This window comes from Aquarana catesbeiana, linkage group LG03 (genome assembly GCF_042186555.1).
Source record: "Aquarana catesbeiana isolate 2022-GZ linkage group LG03, ASM4218655v1, whole genome shotgun sequence".
Classification (NCBI taxonomy): domain Eukaryota; kingdom Metazoa; phylum Chordata; class Amphibia; order Anura; family Ranidae; genus Aquarana; species Aquarana catesbeiana.
In genome coordinates, this window is record NC_133326.1 from 250224214 (window position 1) to 250242195 (window position 17982).

At 42.2% G+C, this 17982-nt stretch overlaps 1 protein-coding gene across 2 annotated transcripts in view; it reads right to left on the reverse strand.

Annotated features, from left to right (window-relative positions):
* Positions 1-17634, reverse strand: part of SLC38A1 (solute carrier family 38 member 1) — a 127865-nt gene extending 110231 nt beyond the window's left edge. The window contains exon 1 of one of the 2 annotated variants that reach the window (XM_073619961.1): positions 17378-17634. The gene's annotated coding sequence lies outside the window, so the exon portion shown is untranslated. The remainder of the gene's footprint in view (positions 1-17377) is intronic. The other variant, XM_073619962.1, reaches the window with a different exon arrangement.
* Positions 17635-17982: the final 348 nt, after the last annotated feature.

Sequence of the window (17982 nt, forward strand, 5' to 3'; positions counted from 1 at the left end):
ATAACTGGAGACTTTAATGCCATCATCTCCCCAGATCTGGACAGGCCTGCCCCTCCTAAGAATCACAATACTGATTTATCTACCTGGGCCCAAGCCATGGGACTAGAGGAGATATGGAGATGGAGACACCCCGCTGTTAGGGCCTATTCATGTTTTTCAGCTTCCTATAAAACTGCCTCAAGAATTGATCTTGCCTTCTCCAACCCCTCATTGTTGGCAGATGTAGTGGAGGCTACATACTTACCTAGTGGGTTATCAGACCATTGCCCGTTGGTTATAGAGCTTCATTCTCCTACATACCGTGATGCGGCTCTATGGAGGCTGGGAGCCCAGTGGATTTCCCACCCTGAGGTAGCAGACACCATTCCACCCAAACTGTCAGAATTTTGGGAACACAATGAGAAATCTTCATCCCCGCAAGTGGTGTGGGACGCCTTTAAGGCCTATACGAGAGGGCAATACATATCCATAATAGCTAGTATCAAGAAACAGCAGGGCCAACAAACTCAGGCACTACAGCAGTCAGTGGTAGACCAGGCCGCGATATACAGCGCAGACCCCACACCGACCCAATTTGACTCGCTTAATGCTGCTCAACACTCTTTAAATTTACATCTGTCAGAGGTCACTAGGCTTGACATATACAAAGGGAGACAACGTTTTTTTGAGCAAGGGGACAAAAATGGGCGCTTCCTGGCCATGCTGGCACAACATGAACACCCCCTCACAGTGGTTTCTAGTCTGCGCTCCACAGATGGCGACACAGTGACATCCCAATCTGGAATACTAGATATGTTCAAGGCCTTTTATGACAAGCTATACACATCCACTCTCCCCTCCGATTTTCAGCCTGAAACTTTGCAGGGTCTGTTGGATCCCCTGGCACTGGGTTGGCTATCGGACAGGGAGAGGGAATCGCTAGTCCAACCGTTCACGGCATTGGAGGTTCTAAATGTCATCCGATCCTTTCCCACCGGCAAGGCTCCGGGACCGGATGGACTACCAATAGATTTTTACCGCACTCACAGTGAATTTTTGGCACCCATATTAGCCCAACTATATACTGTTTGCTTGTCCAGGGGCGACCTGCCTCCATCTATGCACCAGGCCTACCTGACCTTAATACATAAAGCCCCCAAGGACCCAGAACAATGCGCATCATATAGACCAATTGCCTTATTAAACAACGATCTTAAAATTCTAACCAAATTACTAGCTTCCCGCCTATACCCCCTACTACCCTCAGTGATAGACCCCGATCAGACAGGTTTCATGCCCAAGAGGTCCACGGATGTTAACCTTAGAAGACTCTTCACTAATATTCACGCTCAACATCTTAATTCCGGGACAAGGGCCATAGCCTTACTGGATATAGAAAAGGCTTTTGACACAGTTGAATGGCCCTTCTTATGGGAGACACTGCGTAGAATGGGCTTCCCACTAAAATTTATTTCATGGTTACAAATCATATACAAATGTCCCACTTCATCAATACGCTTGGGCTCTAGGTTGTCATCTCCCTTTAAGCTGTCCAGAGGAACTAGGCAGGGCTGCCCTCTCTCCCCGGCCCTATTCGCTATCGCTATTGAGCCAGTCGCAGAGGCCCTACGCACTTCGCCCCATATTAAGGGGCTCCGTATTGGCCTGCTGGAGGAGAGGGTAGCCCTGTACGCAGATGATATGGTCCTTTTTCTAGGTGATGCCGGCCCTTCATTACAGGGTGCTTTGTCAGTCCTAAACACGTTCTCGGAGGTTACAGGCCTCCGGGTCAACTGGTCCAAATCGACATTATTCCCAATAGATCAGGCAGCTAAAACCACTTCCCCCCCTGACACCCCGTTACAATGGGTTGACACGTTCAAATACCTGGGAGTACAGGTCTCTGCCCAGGCCCAGGACTTCCTCAAACAAAATCTTGACCCAGTGGTGGTAGACATGAAAGTTAAACTTAAAGCATGGAGTAATCTGCCCCTATCAGTTTGGGGTAGAGTTAATCTCCTCAAGATGAAAATCATTCCCAAATTCACTTACCTTTTCCGCCACTCTCCGCAGTGGATTCCCAAATCATTTTTCACCAAACTGAACCAAAAATTCTCAGATTTTTTGTGGGGCCCCGCCCCGCCTAGATACAAACTGTCAACCTTAATGAGGCCAACGTCTCAGGGTGGCATGGCATTCCCAGACTGCCACAAATATTTTCTCGCCACTCAGCTAGTAACAGTGGTATGGTGGTTAAACCCTGATAAAACTAACGCAGCATCAGCATTGGAAGCTACGGTAGTAGGCTCTTGGGAAACCCTCCAATTTCTGATATACAGAGGCCCACGCGCCACACACCCTCTAACCCCCTCCATGCTTACTACCTTGCGAGCTTGGCGCATGGGTCTAATTATAGGTAAACACAAACAATCAGAAATTTCTCCTAATGCCCCTTTATGGCTAAACCCATATCTGTCACATTTTAACAAACTCACAGACCCACGGGCATGGACCAAATATGGAATTAAATTGGTCTCACAAATTGTATCACAGTCTTCTCTGCTCACATTCCCCCAGCTCTCCTCACTATATAATTTACCGAAACACTATCAGTTCCGTTATTTCCAACTAGCACATGCATTCTCGGCCCAATTCACACACTCTTCTTGTATCCTGATCCAATCCGAGCTGGAGAAGATGCTTAGGTCGGGCTGCGCTGAGAAACCTACCTCACGCATTTACGCGCATCTGATCTTTGTATCTTTACCACCCCTGGACAAGCTCTGGTCCCGTTGGCAGCGTGACATTCCGGTGCTAGACAATGATGACTGGGATGACGTCTGGGATTTCCCTTTCAGATCACTGGTTTCCATGCGAGATAAATTAGTACAATTCAAAATTGTACATCGGGCGTACTTTACCCCGCACAGGCTACATATGATGAACCCTAACATTACCTCTGATTGTTGGAGATGTGGAATCTCACCAGGAGACTTTTCACACATCTTCTGGCACTGTCCGGGGGCTCAGCAGTACTGGAGGGAGGTGCTTAGTTTAACGAATAAGGTCGCTTCCACCAACTTACCAATGTCAATGGAAATATGTATATTAGGATTAATAGAAAATGTTGTTCCACAAATAGCCAAACGCACTATGATTGGGCTTCTGTTATTTTATGCTAGAAAAAATATTGCAATGCAGTGGAAAAAACCTAACCCTCCTTCCGGTAAACAGTGGAGGGACCTGGTCAACAGTAGCCTTCCACTGTACAAAGACACATACGCAAATAGAGGGTGCCCCTTGAAATTTGACAAGGTCTGGAGTAAATGGTTGAAAACAATGCAAATTGCACAGTGATACATTGCTCGAACGGGACCCAGGTTTTGCTGAATAAATAAGATGCTCCCAATGTAGTCTTCACAATGACTATTATAGGCCCCCAACAGTTATTGGATTCGAATGTACAACACTCCCGGAGGAGGACTGATTAATGAATGTCAACATGTGATATGTCCGGGTAATCTCACTGATAGCCACATTTATAATGCTGTCGTGGTGTAGATGACCTGTATGCAACCAAGTGTATATGTACTGTTTGTTTAAAAACTGCAATAAAAAGAAATTTAAAAAAAAAAACAAAGGATGGCCGCACTCCCACACACAACCTTTGGTAAGGTTGTGACAAAAGGGGTTATTTACGAAAGGCAAATATACTTTGCACTGAAAGTGCACTTGGAAGTGCAGTCGCCCTAAATCTAAGGGGTAGATCTGAAAATAAGTGGAAGCTCCGCTGATTTTATCATCCAATCATGTGCAAGCTAAAATGCTGTTTTTTATTTTCCTTGCATGTCCCCCTCGGATCTACAGCGACTTTACCTCCAAGTGCACTTTTTAAGTGCACTTGCAGTGAAAAGTGGATTTTCCTTTAGTAAATAACCCCCAAAGCACGCTAGTTGTGTGAAACACGTTACCTGCTTTCCCCTGTTTGGGAGTGTGGCCATCCTTTGTTTACTCCACACATGCTTCTGCTGCGGTGACAGGGCGTGTACCCCATTCATTATCCTTCACTTGAATACAGACTTGCCTATCTACCTGGAGCAGCCAAATTTGTTACACTATACTTGTTTTAAGTCTGGGGTTTTAAGCCTGGGGTGTTTCTGTGCCCATAAAAATTATGAGAAGGTGGAATAAACTATTTTGAGGAACTGGGAAAGAAATGTGTATACATAGGGTTGAGAGTAAATATAAGAATTTTGAAAGTATTGTTATTTTAAGTATGCTGCAGCAGCTAAACCAAGAAAAAGGAAGTTGAGGTTTTACCTAGCATGAAGAACATACTTTTTGAGCCTAACATGTAAAACATAGACAGCTCATCACAGCATGCAGAAAAGAAGGGGTAATGCAGATAAGTCAGCAGCACTAGGGATAAAGTTCAGGTTTGGGTCTTACATGGGTTCAACACAAACCCAGCTTGTTCACAGTTTACGGACTGAACTAACTGGGTATTTTGCCCACCTGAATTCATTGTAATGTAACATACAGGCATACCCCAGTTTTAAGTACACAATGGGGTTTATTTACTAAAGCAGGAAAGTGCAAAATCAGGCTCACTTCTGCATTGAAACCAATGAGTTTCCAGGTTTTATTACCAAAGCTTAACTGAACAAGCTGGGGTTAGAAGCTCATTGGTTTCTATGCAAAAGTGAGCCTGATTTTGCACTTTCCAGCTTTAGTAAATAAACCCCATTGTGTACTTAAAAGTGGGGTATGCCTGTATGTAGTATAATGCACTGCAACAAATGCCTTTGAACTTTTGTCAGCTGGCTTAGAAAGGCCAGTAATGAGGTCTTTGTTATATTCCAGCCCCCTCACTATAAATTGAAGGGGTGAAAAGCAGCAAAAGCACCATTGTATTGAAAACTGCTGTAGGGAAAGGATTAGGGAAGCTGATAAACTGCATAAAGAAAGGTTAGGGTCAGTTAGGAACCTGGGATCTTTTATTCTGATTGCTGGCTCTTTATGCAACCAACCACTTTGTTGTTTTTTCCCTTATCATTGTGGGCTTATTTGTCTTAAATTTTACTTTGTGGTTAATTTAAAGTGGAACTTCACCCAAATGAGAAGTTTCAATTTAAACAATCCTACCACCTTCTAACAATATTGGAGGTTAATTTTTTTGGGGGGGGGGGGGGGGGGAGCAGGTACCTAGTTTTGGCAGGTACTTGCTGCCAGTTCCGCTGGAATCACCTAGCCAATTCCATCGGAAGTTGTCCCACCTCCCCTCCTTGCCTGCAAACTCTTGGGACACATCACAGGTTCCAAGAGGCTGCAGGACCACTCTTGCGTGCCCCTTAGCACTTGCACAAGCAAAGTACTGTGATATTAGCATGCTGGTCATCAAGTAGTTAAAGAGTTCAGCTTTAGTAGACCTCAATGGAAACCACTTACATGTGTCAGACAACAAAACTATGGAACAGTTGACTGAAGGATGTACATAGTTTCCATTTATGTCTGCTAAAGTTTCTGAATAAAGCTATGCTTATACTGTAACTAGATCATTTCACAATGCTGATTTATCTGCACCACAGTTTTTTTTTCAGGCTGTTAGCTGATGGGCTGTGTATTCGCTGCTCTCACATTGCATGGAGAGTAGTTAACAGTGCAGACTGGTATATTAAGTCATTTAAAAAACAACAGAAGGGCTGTCATAGGGCAAAATGTATTTCAAAGTAGACCTGTCTTACTGGAAATATAGGGCTGCTATTTCTCTCCTCTTTCCGAAAAACAAGGTGCCTGGCTTTGGGCTTTGGACCTACAGGGTTTCCTTTCCTCACTAGCCCATAGATGATAGTAGAGGGAATAGCAGGAAAAGTGGATAAGGCAGCAATAGAGTGTTTTTTTCCCTGCATAACGAAAGCACAGGTTTGTGTGTGTACATGCAATATTGTGCTTTGTAACTACATCCTTTATATGCAATTTCATTTGACTTATGCATGCATTAAACTTTCATTATTGTTAATGTGTTGTTTTGGCTGAATGTTGCAGTAGGGTTATGTTACGATAAACGATATCCTTATTCTCCAAAAATAATTCATACACATTCAGTAATCAATGGCCCTGTAATCTATTTTTCATAGAATCATTATGCATAGTTTTTTTTCTGCCTCCTTGTATTTTTCCATGCGCTCCCGAACTTCTCCTTTTCTTTCTTAGTTCCGTTTGCTTGGAATGAGCATTGCACATTAGTTGTGGTCACGTGCACTGCTTTATGCACACTACATTCATATACGCATATCCATCTCAAGAGTGAGCAAGAGAGGGTGGCTATGTTCCTACATATGGTGGGACCCTGGGAAAACGAACATAGCCACCCTCTGAGAGCAAATTAAGGTACTTTTTATACTTAAAACATATTTGAATAGATTTTTTTAACCAGAGTTTGGTGTCACTGTAAGAAAAAAACAAAGAACTGTCTCTCTTCAACATGAAGCAGAGGATCATTTACAATATTTTACTATATACTATTATGCACAATCATTCATTTCCACTGCCCTTTGCAGAATCAGACCCAGGATTTAGCGTTTTCGATTAAGGAATTTCGGCACAAATACAATAATGCAATCAAGATTACACATAAAATTGCTGAAATAGCATACTTCCTTATGATTTTTATTAGTTTACATTAGTACATGCAGTATACATTTCTTTGTTATCAAAATCATCAAGATTACTGTGATAAGCTATGGAATTACAACTCAACTTTTCTATGTGTTTTTATTTTCGCATCTGCTCAAGGATATATATATTTTTTTGAATTTCTTGTTCAAATATTTTCTTGTATATTAAAGTAAGATTTTAAAAGAAAATGTGCTTTCAGCATTGTATAAAAGTACATCAAGTGCTAAGTACATCACAGAAGTAATAAATTGTGTATGCGGCAGAATATGTAGTTATGGTGTACGAGTGGTTGCGGCTGCAGATGCGAGTGGTGACAAACTTACTTGGAGGGGGTTTAGGTGAGTGGGAGGGTGTGAATAAGGGAGTATTCCTGGGTGTCCATTGTACAAGGGGAGTCTTATCCGAACGTTCACGTGGCACTACGTTTATTGGTATGGTGTGGTAGGTATTTACAGTTTCTGTAGAGTGCCGTCAAAGCCTGGATGTAGATAACTATCTACCCATGCTAGCCACACTTTGGTATACTTGATATCATATCTGCTGCTGTGGTGTGGCAGTTTCAGCTCAACTGTAGCACTTTTTATGAACTTCAGTACAGCCAGTGAAGTACTCCTCATGGTTTTCTTTGCCCATTTTATTTAAAAGTTAAGGTTTCTTACATCAGGATTCCTACATAGGGGTTTCAGTTTCATAGAGCCTTCAAAGGAAAAACTGCTTCCTGGCTGTATAACAGCTTACATTGGACTACACAGCTCCCAGTCTAGAAGAGAACTCTCAGTCCAGAACACAAGAGTGCTCACACGCTGCTCTTGCACTAACTTAACTGGTGTTGGCCTGGTGAGTGCAGACAGACAGAAGTCCCTTGTGTTTTCATTCTTCTTCACCCTGGCAGCACAGCGGTCTCCCTAGAAGGGTGGAGGCCTGAACCATAGTCAGTCCCTATACTAAAAGGGCTGTGCACACTTGCACAATCAGTGTGCTGATTGTCCATAAAACCTGAACCCAAGGTTGGAAGCTTCATCCCACCCGATACTCTGCAAGGCTTCAGTACTCCAGGACCTTATTCAGGCTTTAGCAAAGCCAGTTTTCTCCAGGCAAATCAAATTCCCATGCGCTCCTCAATCTGCTTGGGTGAGAACCCTGGCTAACACCAAATTCTTCCAACACCCTGACATGATGCAGCACTATCAGAGTAGATTTAATCTTTTGCTTCATAGATTGTGTGATCATGGTTTTTGGTTTCAGTGAGGCAAAGTTTGAAGCTGTTCCAAGATTTGGCTACAATTTGCTTAGCTGCCATGAGCACTTGAAATCAGAGCCTAAATTGCACATTATTGATATCTAGGAGGCATTTATACAGAAGTGCCAGGGTGGTCTCTAAGGGTGTACTGGTGTCTTAGGGATTAGACATAATGCAGAAGATTTTTGGGCAAAAGCTGCGAGTTGTCATGCAGCCCCACCAAATGTATAAATGGGACCCCAGTTCTGCACATCCCTGGAAGCAAGATGGATACCTGGGGACAAATTTGACTAGGTACCAGCGGGGGAGCATCTCATTAATCGTTTTTAGGGCTGTAAAGTTTAAGGACCAGAACTTGTCCACTGTTGTCCACATTTGGTCTCAATCTTCCTAATGAAGGATGACATTGTGGTCAGCTGTCCATTTATGGGTATAGAGAAGTGGGTGCGGGGCCAGTTTAGCGATCAGGCTAGAGTATAGTAGGGGGATTGGTTCCTTTAATGTCATTGTGTGAAATTTTGCATTTTGCTAATTTATTGTCATTTGTTAAACTATATACTGTAAGCAAAACTATTTAGGTTTGAAGCAGAAAAATGCATAGTTCATAGCACTTATCCTGCCTGCCCAGCCTTCCCACCAATCTCCCACAGGTCACAAAATACTTCTTTGCTGGTTGCACAACAGCTCACGCGGTCCTCATAGACTAATGGACTCTCTCTCTAGTGTGTATAGCTTTGGGAGACAACAATATAGATATCTATGAGGGCCTGTTGTGCTGAAATACAATGACTACAGGACAGCCTTTGACAGAATAAAACACCTTGTATTACATTTGCAACATCAGTATTTAACATATAGGGGTATGCTTATTTAAGGACAACTAAAAATATGGTAAAGGTGGACTTTACTACTTCCCCCTGCCCACTCAGCGTAACCTTTTAGCCTTATTCCAGAGATCTTACACTTAAAATTAAGAGAGAAATCTGGTGCTCCGTGGAAAGGATAGCTGCTAGCACCGAAGGTAAATATGTCCAAACCTTCACTATAAATAAATATAATCAGAAGTGCAGTGCTCAAAAACATCAAAAAATTCTGATCCCTAATGATGCACTAGAGCGCGAAACACATTGGGCAGAGTAAGAGTGCTGACGTCATGGTGTGTTTGAGGCGGCCATATAGAAGACCTTACAGCTCACAGTGCATGTCAGAGCAAATGAGAATCATGAGGTCAAAGGAACTGCCTGAAGAGCTCAGACACAGAATTGTGGCAAGGGACAGATCTGGCCAAGGTTACAAAGAAATTTCTGCTACACTTAAGGTTCCTAAGAGCACAGTGGCCTTATAATCCTTAAATGGAAGACGTTTGGGACGACCAGAACCCTTCCTAGAGCTGGCCGTCTGGCCAAACTGAGCTATCGGGGCAGAAGAGCCTTGGTGAGAGAGGTAAAGAAGAACCCAAAGATCACTGTGGCTGAGCTCCAGGGATGCAGTCGGGAGATGGGAGAAAGTTGTAGAAAGTCAACCATCACTGCAGCCCACCACTAGTTGGGGCTTTATGGCAGAGCGGCCTGACGGAAGCCTCTCCTCAGTGCAAGACACATGAAAGCCCACATGGAGTTTGCTAAAAAAAACTCCTAAAGGACTCCAAGATGGTGAGAAATAAGATTCTCTGGTCTGATGAGACTAGGATAGAACTGGTCTGATGAGACTAGGACAGAATTTTTTGGCCTTAATTCTAAGCGGTGTGTGTGGAGAAAACCAGGCACAGCTCATCACCTGTCCAATACAGTCCCAACAGTGAAGCATGGTGGTGGCAACATCATGCTGTTGGGGTGTTTTTCAGCTGCAGGGACAGGACGACTGGTTGCAATCGAGGGAAAGATGAATGCGGCCAAGTACAGGGATATCCTGGACGAAAACCTTCTCCAGAGTGCTCAGGACCTCAGACTGGGCCGAAGGTTTACCTTCCAACAAGACAATGACCTTAAGCACACAGCTAAAATAATGGAGTGGCTTCACAACAACCCCCATAACTTAAACCAAATTGAGCATCTCTGGAGAGACCTAAAAATGGCTGTCCACCAACGTTTACCATCCAACCTGACAGAATTGGAGAGGATCTGGAAGGAGGAATGGCAGAGGATCCCCAAATCCAGGTGTGAAAAACTTGTTGCATCTTTCCCAAAAAGACTCATGGCTGTATTAGATCAAAAGGGTGCTTCTACTAAATACTGAGAAAAGGGTCTGAATACTTAGGACCATGTGATATTTCAGTTTTTCTTTTTTAATAAATTTTCAAAAATGTCAACAATTCTGTGTTTTTCTGTCAATATGGGGTGCTGTTTGTACATTAATGAGGAAAAAAATGAACTTAAATGATTTTAGCAAATGGCTGCAATATAACAAAGAGTGAAAAATTTAAGGAGGTCTGAATACTTTCTGTCCCCACTGTATATACTCCTTTGGACACTTATTTTGGGGAGAATATGTTTAACATAGTCCTGCCACCCATCTGTTGGTTTTAATGATGCAACAATCTGTCACATTTCATCGCTAGAGAGACATCTCCTTATAGGGACCGTCTCCAAGGTCATTTTACTGTGTTTTGGTTGATGCCATTGAGCCCATTTGCTGCCTATAATCTGTGCAGCCAAATGCTCTGAACAGTGCATTGCATTGGATTGGTGATGGGATACACCAAGTAGTCTTTTAGAGAGTATAAAGAGACTTATATGTCATTTGGTGGAAACGCATTAATATTTTTATGAACTGTCAAATATGTTCATACACATGGCTATGAATTTTTTGATAGTATAAATTGCATTATATGATACATGTCACATTGTTAAGTTTTTGAGCGCTGCACTTTTTATTATATGTATGTGGGTTGGGTTGGAAGCAGTAAAGGACATAAACACTAAGGGGGTTTTTTTCCGAAAGGAAAATCCACTTTGCACTACAAGTGCAAACTACAAGTGCAAAGTGCACTTAAAATTGCACTGAAAGTGCTCTTGAAAGTGCAGTCGCTGTACATCAGAGGGGGACATGCAAGGAAAATAAAAAACAGCATTTTAGCTTGCACATGATTGGATGATAAAATCAGCAGAGCTTCCCCTCATTTCAGACGTACCCCTCAGATTTACAGCGACTGCACTTTGCACTTGAAGTTTGCACTTGTAGTGCAAAGGGGATTTGCCTTTCGTAAATAACCCCCTAAGATTAAAGTTGTACTTTAAATATTAAAACTCTTCATTTGAAAATTTTAAAGTGATCAACAATAAGTCTTTATGAACTTGTGATGCACTTATTGGACAATGTAGCATATGTCTACCAAAGAAGTCAGTACCTGGATTAAAATATCAATTTATTTTATATTTTGGGAACTCCCATGGTTAATCTCTCCACACTGCAAACCTGCCACAGCCAATACGAGAGGTTCTGTTGGATACTGAATTTATTTTATACAAGGAAAAACAGGTATACCCAAAAGTGTATGGCAGCATAAAACTGCCAAGGCAAACAGACCTTGTCAATGACCAATATACACTAAATTTACCAAAGTATTGGGGCGCCTGCCTTTATACGCACATGAACTATAATGGCATCCCAGTCTTAGTCCGTAAGGTTTAATATTGAGTTGGCCCACCCTTTGCAGCTATAACAGCTTCCACTCTTCTGGGAAGGCTGTCCACAAGGTTTAGGAGTGTGTCTATGGGATTGTTTGACTATTCTTCCAGAAGCGCATTTGTGAGGTTAGGCACTGATGTGGACAAGAAGGCCTGACCTTGCAGTCTCTGTTCTAATTCATCCCAAAGGTGTTCTATCGGGTAGAGGTCAGGACTGCAGGCCAGTCAAGTTCTGCCACCCCAAACTCGCTCATCCATGTCCCTATTGACCTTGTTTAGCCAAAACTTTTTTTTTCTGTTTTGGTAGAGTAGCGAAGGGTTAAATCCCCTGCCAGGTAATTTTTTTGCTGTCTGTGTGCCACTAGGAAAATTTCTATTTATCTCCTGTCCCAGAGACGCAAAAGGCAGTTAGAAGAAATCTCCAAAAAGCTGGCCATACACAGTTATTTTTTTCCCATTCAGCCAGAGGGCTGAACCAAAAAAACCCCACAAATGCAGTGGATGGGGGAATCCCCCGATCCCTTACCAGGACATTGTATTCTGACAGCAACACCCACCACTGTCACAATACAGCAATCAGCAGCTGCAGCTGCTTGTCTGCCACCAATAATATATGGTGGCAGCCAGTAAAATATTCCCCAATGATTGTACAGGAAATAATAAGGGGCTGGCAGCACTTAAACAAAAGTCAAATAAACAATCAAATTCTGTTTACGGGGAAGTTCACACATTGATTAAAATTTGCCTGGTCCCTGTTATGCCCCATATACACAATCAGAAATTCCATCAGAAAAAACTGTTCTCTGAACTTTCGACCGTCAAGAACGCAGTGACGTACAACACTACGACGAGCCGAGAAAATTAAGTTCAATGCTTCCGAGCATGCGTCAAATTGTTTCTGAGTATGCGTGATTTTTTGCTCGTCCGAATTGCATACAGACGAACGCATTTTCGGATAGGAAATAGGAATTTTCAGATAGAACCTGCTCTCAATCTTTTGCTGGCTGGACTTCTGAAAGTCCAATGGAGCATACACACGGTCGGAATTTCTGACCAAAAGCTCACATCCAACTTTTGCTGGCAGAATTTCTGATTGTGTGTATGGGGCATTAGACTGGCAAAATTTTGATCAGTGTATAGCCAGCTTTAGTCAGGTGTCCCAATTGGACATTCCCCTTAGCTATTGTTCTAGGGACAACTCTAAAATTCTGGATTTCTCCTCTGTCTCAGTGACAGTGGTCACCAGTACAAATGAAGACCATGAATCATCACAATGGAAATACAAATATTTAAATAAAAATCAATAAACGGTGTATTACATGCTGCTCATACTCCCTCACTAGACACTATGAGATTTGTTTTCTGAATTCTGCAAAAAAAAAAAAAAAATGTTGATCCTGCTGTTCTCTATCTCCCTCTTCTGTTCATGTCCCCAATTCAGCTAGGGAATTTGCAGAGCAGTGTTGGCAGCTCTGCACATGCTCAGTTTTCGCTGAGTTTCTATGCTGAACATTTCCTCCCTATCACATCTAAGCAGCCCATGTGACTATAAAATCACACATATGGGCATATACACAGTGGTAAATGTTAGTCCACTTCCTCCTAATCTTTGCCCACCGACCAGCTAAACACAATGAGGGTGGGATATTACATGTAGATTGATGGAGGCTTCACATCCCTCTTATTCTTAGACACAGGCTAGATGGCTGTGACACAGCCTATGACTGGCATAAAACCGCCCACACCATGTTATTGCCAAAAAATAATAAAGATTTGATTTCAAATGTATATTTGTATGACAAATTAAAACAGTTTATTGATATTTATTATTTATTTTTACTCCGTATTCCAAAGACTGTTTTTTTATTTTGAACATGTGACCAGCAGCAGAAGACTAGAAGCTCCTCTTGCTTATGTTTCCCTGCAGACAGGCTGGAAAAGAGCTGGGTCATGTGACAGCTGTATATCTTTTAGGAAAAAGGTATTTAGATATTTTTTTATCAGAATAATTACAATGCCATCATCCATATACAGAAATAGAAGGGACAATGTAATTTAAACAGTGTGTGCTTAGTATCACTTTAACAGAAGATCTAAACCTTCCTCTCTCCAAACAAAACTGAAAAAAGGTTTTGCCTGGAGAAAAGCTTTAGACCCCTTTCACACTGGGGCGGTTAGGGCGTTAGCAGTAAAGCACTGCTAGTTTTACCGCTGTTTAAGCGGCGCTTTTTGGCCTCTAGCGGGGCGCGTTTAACCCCCCTCTAGTGGCCGTAGAAAAGGTTAATAGCGCCCCTGTTGCGGCGCTGCCGAAGCGATTTGCAGGCACTTCGGCATCGTTGCTTATTCATTTCAATGGGCAGGGGCAGTGAAGGAGTACTGTATACACCGCTTTTGCACCACCCCAAAGATGCTGCTTGCAAGACTTTTTTTCCCCATCCTGCAAGCGCACTGCTCCAGTGTGAAAGCCCTCGGGTTTTCACACTGGGGTGGCTTGAGAGGCGCTTTGCAGGCGCTTTACAGATGCTATTTTTAGTGCTAAAACGCCTCAAAAGCACCCCAGTGTGAAAGGGGTCTTTGGCTCCATTCACACCTGGGCATTTGGGATACTGGCAGAATCCCTCTGCAATCTCCATGTACTACAATGGCAAAACGCAGGGTCAGGTGCCATTATTTTCAATGACACCTAAAATGCGGTGTGGTTTTGACACGATTGTTACATGATTTATCACACGGCAAATCGCATTGTGAAGCTTGTCCCCCAAATGGAGCGTCACATGATGTGATTTGCCGCACTGCATATTATGTGCCATTGAAAAAAAGTGGCACCCGAACCTGCGTTTTGCATGGAAGTGTGTTTTGAGATTGCGGGCAGATTTACAGTGATTCTGCCACAATCCCAAAAAGCCTAGGTGTGAATGGAGGCCAAAATGCCTCGATGTGAATGCTGTTGGCAGCTCTCTCACTTTCCAATTTCAAACATACTGTGGTAGCAAATATTATCAACAACAATTATAATAATTGTATTTTATGTGGTGTGATGTTTTAGAAGATGATGCTTTTTTTAAAATAATTTTTAAAAACATTTAACAATTATGAAACATCGTATCATAAGGTACAAAGATCAAGTCAAGTTAGCATCAAAGAAGAAGTTATATATATATCAAAACAATAGACAAAATAAAATAATATAATATAATACATCGTGGTGGGGATACCAGTATAGTCAAGTGACAGCGGCTTCCATCAATGGATCATCTCAACAAAAAAGTGTCTATACCGTATCTAGATTTAGGTCAAGAATAAAATAAAATAAATTGTGTCAACCGCACAATCGGGTGTAAAGGATGGTCAAAGGGTATTTCTAGCAGACTTCAAAAAGGTGTGACAACTACAGGTTCAGAAGAGAATATTGAATTATCCCAAGCCTTCCATATTCTGTCGAATAGGAGGGTGTTACCTTCAATCTTAGCAGTCATTTGCTCCATCCTGCGTATATCTGCTACTATGGAGAGAGTATGATGCAAAGTGGGGGTGGAGGTAGAGAGCCAGAGCCTAGGAATGGCTCTTTTTGCTGCTAATAATATGATTGATGCAAGTTTCTGTGATGATTTGGGGATATCCGGGAAAGGAAGACCCAGAAGAAAGTGTATGGGATTCAATGGAATGATTGCAGAAAGGAGCGTTTGTATTAATCTTTGGATCTCGCTCCAGTATGGGCCTAGGATGTGACATTCCCAAAAGATGTGGAGGAGGGTTCCAACAGACTGACCGCATCTCCAGCACAGATTAGAAAGGGTAGAATTCTGGGCATGTAGCAAATCAGGGGTTCTGTACCAAAAGAATATTAACTTGATAGCGGTTTCCTTATGTGCTACACATCGTGAGACTTTTGAAGATGATTCCCAAATTTTCCCCCAGTCTAACAGTGAAATTGGACGATTTAACATCTTAGACCATTTAACCATGTAGTTATGTGAGGTGTCAGTTAGAGGAGGTACTGCGTGGAGCATTTTATATATATAGCTGAAATTAGTTTAGTTTCATATGGGCCATTTGCACATAGTATTTCGAAGTCTGTAGGTTTTTCTAGGGACAATGAAGGTGAAATAGTATGGAAAAAATGTTTAATTTGTATATAAAAGTATTCCATAGAGGCGGGGAGATCGTGTTTTTTTTGGAGGTCTGGGAATGATAGTAGTATGCGTGTAACCGGATGTACCAAATGTCGCAGCTAAAATATACCCGCTTGAGTCCATGGGGATGTTCGTATAAAAGACAGTCCATCTGGGATGTCTGGATTAAAAAGTACGTTCTGGAGCGGGGAACACGGTGAGGAAAGAGAGAACTTATCTGCATATCTCTTCCAGATAGATAAAGTAAAAAGCATCGGGGATAAACAAAGAGATCTCAATTGGGTCATGAATTTATTTGAGAAAGGCCATAACAGGTAACAGGGATGTACTGGAGCTGTGATCCCCATTTCAATCTCAGCCCATCTACTTGGAGCTTTCCTTGAGGTCCAGGTAGTCAATACCCTAAGGTGGGAAGCGTAGTAGTACTTGATGAGGTCAGGAGCGGCCAACCCCCCCGAAGATGATGCTTTTGAATCCTGTATACTATTTTTTTTTTTTTCACACAATATAATAAATAATTCTCTAAAGATATAACCATAGAAGACCCAGAAAAGGCATGTGATTTATGTCTGTGCTTCCTTTGCCTTTACATGCAGATCAGAATCCAAGATTATACTGCATGTGCTAAGAGGATTATGGAGGATGGAAAGCCTCGCTTCCTGCAACGTCACTCCTCAGTGACCAATCACAGTGAAATTTCCCACGTTACAGCAATGTTGTCTTGGTAAGGAAACATAAACCCACCAGAGAACGCACTGCTGTTGCTTTACTTAAGCTTTAAAGCCATGCAGGATACAATGTCACAGCTGCCGCCTTTCAGTACATTGTGAACAGAGTGTGATGATGCTTTCGCTGGAGGGGGTCAGCTGACAAATGCCTAGAGACCTGTATATGTAGATGATGAAGTGCTGTGACGTCAAGACCACCTCCATCCATGATGCTCTCTCCCAATCACGTGCTAGCACATTAAAGTACAGTCATCACCAGCCTTCGTCATCGCATTTTATAACACCGATCAATAAAATATTCCTCATTAATCGTACAAGAAATACTAAGGGGGTGGCAGCACTTTTCCCTCCAAAGCATCATCAGGTCATAAAGGCAGCAATCCAAATGCAATTCTACATCAGGCTTGTAAAAAAAAAAAAAAAAAAAAAAAAAAAACACCTCATGTGACAGTTGTGGAATAATTATTAGTATAATTATTAGTATCCAATGTGTGATCTGTCTAGGTAGAAGCGTGCATTAAAGGGAGGAGGGGTGGGGATCTATTCAGCTCTAGATACAACTGTGACATAAAAATAGGAGCGGTCGTGTGACTCTGCCTTTGAGTAGCATGTAATAAGTCATTCAGCCTCATCCAGAGATAATATACCCCAATGACCCTAATGCCCTAGCTCTCCATTCAATAAGGGCACGCCATGGAAACGTGCTGCTATTTACATCCATCTCAGAACATGCCGGTCCTATCCAGAAGGACATGCTATAAATGTGAAGCCCTGTCCAAGGAGACTGTGGTCACATAACTGGCATGCCACACTGCATCCACAGAAGAACAGAATGTATACTGGATCTGTCCTCCCAGCTTAGTAAAGTATTCAGATCAGAGAATATAATATATTCCTCAGTGACAGCTAAGCATAGAAGTCACAGGGTCCTTCAGCACATGCTAGGCACCATACAAGGATGCTACTCAGTGATTCTAAGCAGTAAGGTTTTACCTATGTGTTGAAGGTGTTGAGGTAGTTCCACAATAAAGACTAGGCAGTACATCCAAAGATGGGGAGCTGGGATCACTTGCTGGAGGGATGGATGGAGAAGGAGACAGCAAGAAGCAGCTGTACCAAATGGATGTGCGTACTCTACTGTGCAGACAAAGGATTGCATCAGACTGAAAGCGTGTGTTAGAGCACCTCCTACACATTCTACCTAGCCCTGTGAGCCACACTGCTACTGCTATGGGCACACAGCACTGATGTCTGGCTATGAGATTGCTGTCACGCTTTTCTTTTTATTTGCAAATTAATATCTCTTTTCCGGTAAAGATGCAGCAAAACCTTAAAATTTTGCTTAGGGGCATGTGTCGCTTACATTTTAACCCTTTCGCTGCTGGAGCCATTTTTTTTGTAAATTCATTTTGAGCACAAATACTAAAAACTTAAAAACCCCTAAAACATTATATCATTTCTGAAAGCAGATGTTGAATGTGCACACCTATACATAATAATCCCTAACTTTAGTTGAAACACAATAGTACTCAAATCAAAAAGCATAAACAGTAATGAGCACAAATACTAAAAACGTAAAAACCCCTAAAACATTATAT